The 4536-nt window shown below is 41.5% G+C and overlaps 1 long non-coding RNA gene across 1 annotated transcript; it reads left to right on the forward strand.

Moving 5' to 3' along the window:
* Window positions 1–698: 698 nt before the first annotated feature.
* LOC311135661 lies at window positions 699–3715 on the forward strand. Its single transcript, XR_014613801.1, has 3 exons — window positions 699–820; window positions 2327–2474; window positions 2728–3715. It is a non-coding gene; the product is annotated as an uncharacterized lncRNA (long non-coding RNA).
* The last annotated feature ends 821 nt before the right edge of the window (window positions 3716–4536 follow it).

A 4536-nucleotide genomic window follows, 5' to 3' on the forward strand; every position in this document is an offset into this window, starting at 1 on the left:
TAAACGTCACAAGCAAAAGGCTTGTTTGGATACGGTCTGTTTGTATTTTTTTGGTCATTTAGCAGACGCTCTTATCCAGAGCGACTTACAAGAGGAATTAGGGTTAAGTGCCTTGCTCAAGGGTACATCGACAGATTTTTCACCTAGTCGGCTCGGGGATTGGAACCAGCGACCTTTCGGATACTGGCACAACGCTCTTACCCACAAAGCTACCTTCCCACTGGTTGTAGCTAACTGAATAACGGAAGTGATGTGCATATATCCTACTGACTGAGAAATGGTTGTGTGGATGGTTGGTTCGACGTTTTACATAGGCCAACAGGAAATCATTAGGAATTAACCATTCCTTGCCAATATATATATATTTTTTTTATTTTTTTTGCACTTGGAGAAACAATCATTAAGGGACCACAATGGAAGTATTTGGTTTTATTGTGTTGTCCCTGACACGTTTTATTTTATTAAACGGTTTTAATTATTTTATTTAAGTGTCAAATCAAATATATCTATCTGGCTTTTTATCTAACTCAAATGGGCTGCTGAGGACACTTTGATCATCACATTTCAGGCACAAGTCAGCAGGTGGCAGTGTCTTTAAATGCAGCACTGCCTTAGTGCACTTCATGATCTGCAGATCAGTAATTTTGTGGTTGTGTATGTGATTTATCCAAATGCGGTAGTCCAGTACATTTGTTTTGGCTTAGCAAGCTAGCTACCCCCAGTTTTAGCTAAAATGTCCCCTGTAGCTCAGTTGGTAGAGCATGGCGCTTCCAACGCCAGGGTTGAGGGTTCGTTTCCCACGGGGGGCCAGTATGAAAATGTATGTACTAACTGTAAGTCGCTCTGGATAAGAGCGTCTGCTAAATGACTAAATTGTAAGAAGTGTTGTGCAATATTGGAGGACAGGTGTCGTAACTGACATTTTTGTATTGTGCTTGATTATCCACTAGTAGTTTGACAAATATGCACTGAGCATCAAAATTATCTCCCGAATAGTTTTGAAAGAATTTAGGGTGAGCTGTTGTAACTTCTCAAGGGATATGTTCTGTGTTGGATTGTGATGTTATGCCTTTCATTGACGCCTGGTATGTCTGCACCCTAACACAAGGCAATGGTGTTCCGGAACTGTTGATGTATTGAAAGTACTGTTGTGTAAACAAATTGGTTGTATTATCACCTCCCGCAATATAAGGGACATGTAAGCATTTCTTCCTTGAGTTCTTCCCTATGAAATCAGAGGTGGATCTCCCCTGCAGCTGCTCGTATTAAATATGTTTCTATTATATCGTCAAATAGCCTCTGCCTTAATCTTGGATCATATTTTCCACAACAATGTGGTTCAGAGGTTCAAGAGTTCACGAGTGGCATTGTTTCTGTCATTATAGTATCCTTTGTTTTGTTTACTGTAACTACATATTTCGGTTTATCAGAGGATGCCTTCAGTCTTGGAACTACAGTTTTTGGCAATGGGCATGGTAAATTAGCAAGGAGGGGCTAGGTGAATCAAGAGTCATATGCTCGGTAGCTAGCTACTTTGAATGGGAGTGTTGTAACGTTATCTAGCTTGCTACAATTTGTAGCTAACGTTAAAGACGTAAAAGATGGTGTCAGTAGGCTACAGCGGCAAGCAAGAGCACAACACATCAATGCCACTGATGTCTGTCAACCCTATAATTTCCGTTTTAATCATGTCCTATTCCAGTACACAAACTCATCACATATTCCTTCCGCTACAAGACAGTGACCCAGCTACTCCTAAGCATTGGGGTTCTGGTGCCCCTCTGTGGTGGTATTGAGAAGAGTGTGGGCACTGTTCGTGTCCTCATGTTTCAGCTGCTCTCTATCAGCACAGGGGTGTTGTACACCATCCTGGGGCTGGTACTGTTTGGTGCATCTTCCCAGAATCAAGTGGAGGGGTTAGTTCCTGTATCCCTCTCCCTTATGGGTATGGCCACAGTGCACTCCCGTATGGTTAAGGGCTTTCTTTTTGGAGTCAGTGTATCCATGTTAGCCCTGCCCTGACTGTTTCTGCTCATCGTAACACTTTTGGTCCCACAAACTGTCTTCCTCTGCAACGTCATCATTGCAGGGCAGGATCTGTATCCTTACTCCAACCTCATTGTGGTTGAAAATAACTGTGATACACTCTGCAGTGTGTCACAGCTTTAAGTGTGCGTAGTAGTATAGTTAAGTTGTAATATTTGTGTGTGTTGTATATGCTTGAAATGTTTGTTGAGTCCTCATGCTGAACATTATGGGATGTTTGGTTAGGAAAATCTTGCATCACTGCGTCACACATTCTCTTTATCTTGCTCTGGTGAAACAGACGGAAAGGGCTGGCTCTCACTTCTAGACATGTCTGATGCTAGGGCATCAGTGCTGGACAAGAAGATGCCTTTCAGGCTGCTGAGGACCATTGGTGTCCTGTATGTCCCTGCATCAACAGAGGAGAGAAGGAAGACGGTCCACCCACCGTGAGTACTGAGAAAGCACTAAACGCATTATTTATCCTACAAGACAAGAGGTCATTAAATTAACATGATTTTTGGGTGCAAGCCAGAGAACATGATGTTCTACAGTATAGTGAGGTGCAGTTTTAATAGAGGATCCTCAGCTGTAATTGAATACTGTACAATAGACACCTAGTGGTCCCCCATGATTCAATAGAGAATCACTGTTTAGTTAGATAAGCGCCCCTTAATCTCTCCACATTCTCATTGGTTGCAGAATCATTCCATCCCCAGGCTCCTACCCAGTCCACGCCCACGCTCCAGTTTCCTCCAATCTACAGGCTACCGAGACCACACCAAAGACATTTGAAGGCTGGGCCAACTCATACTATACACAGGGGAGCCCTGTTCAGCTCTCAGGTTATTATGGTCACAACCATGGATATGTCCTCAAGCATAGCTTTGGGCCAAGTCATGGACATAGTCACTAACACAGCTCCGGCCATGGACACAGTCATGGGCACACATATGCCTCTCAAACCACTAGTCACTGGGATCCAGTGGCTCAACATCTACATTCTCAACATTCCCACCTCAGTCCACTGTCTGTGTCTGTCAGTGCCCCCCAGAGTTTCACAGCAAACATGCCAGAGTCACTGCCAGGATCTGTGATGGTTCACCCAGGGGCACCTGTGTCTTCACTGACCGTTTGATGACATAGAAAACACATTGAATGACAGAGCTATCTCATATGTTATACGTTGAGATATAATATGCTTGGACATGGGGTTTGAGGCAGTACTTAAAGGTACACGGTTTCTTCACTGATGATTTTGGTTTCAAGAAACAAGCAGGCTCAAAATGTTCAAGGTCAAATCAATACAAGAAGGTTTTGATTGTCAGTTGATTGTAAGACCACTCCTTTTGGCTTGTACTTTGCGTTTTTCTACACATACTGTAGACAAATCTCTTGGCACTCTTGATATATCAGGCATTTTATATTACACTTTCACTGATTTATTCAGTTTTCCTTTACTTAACTACTTACAGCAATTAAATAGCATCCCCTCACCAGTAAATTAGATCCATTACATGCAGTTTGTTTGGCAATCAACATTATTGTAAATTGAGGAGCAGGGAGCAGTGGGTGAGGTTATCAAGAGTGTGGGCTATAAGGGCAGATTATGATGTAATCTTTAGAAAATGAGGCAGTTGTGCACAGTAAAGAGAAGCCATAAATGACAACCAAGACTAAATATAGCAAATCAATGATTATTATTTCTTTACAAATGCATGCTTTCAAGTTATACTGTTTATATACAAATAGCTATTTTGCATATACAACTGGATCAAGTGGTAAGAGTCATGTAACAGGTCATGATGGAACACGTTATTCGATATCAGTAATGCAAGAGAAAAAGTTAAAAGGCACACAATTCTTCAATGAAAACATGAACCCTGCCATATCACTACAATAGTTTAGGGGTTTCTCTATTAAAAGAAACACCAAAAGGACAGCTGAACATCACCCTTATATCATCCACTTCCTCTGTAGCTCAGCTGGTAGAGCACGGCGCTTGTAACGCCAAGGTAGTGGGTTCGATCCCCGGGACCACCCATACACAAAAAAAAAAAAAAAAAAAAAAAGAAATGTATGCACGCATGACTGTAAGTCGCTTTGGATAAAAGCGTCTGCTAAATGGCATATTATTATTATTATTATTATTATTTCATACAGTTAATGTGCAACAGAACCTCAGAAAATTGAAGTAAATATTCTGTATTAGACCTTCAACCATCAGCATAGAAAGATAAAACCTACATAAAATGCTTACTGGGTGTACAAAACATTAGGAACGCCTGCTCTTTCCATGACATAGCTTTCACCTGGATTTACCTGGTCTGTCTATGATCCCTTGTTGATGTCACTTGTTAAATCCACTTCAATTAGTGTAGATGAAGGGCAGGAGACACATTAAAGGAGGATTTTTAAGTCTTGCTACAATTGAGACATGGATTGTGTGTGTGTGCCATTCAGAAGGTAAATGGGGAAGACAAAAGATTGAAGTGCCTTTAAACGGGGTAT

Source organism: Coregonus lavaretus, assembly GCF_964263955.1.
Source record: "Coregonus lavaretus genome assembly, chromosome: 10".
Taxonomy (NCBI): domain Eukaryota; kingdom Metazoa; phylum Chordata; class Actinopteri; order Salmoniformes; family Salmonidae; genus Coregonus; species Coregonus lavaretus.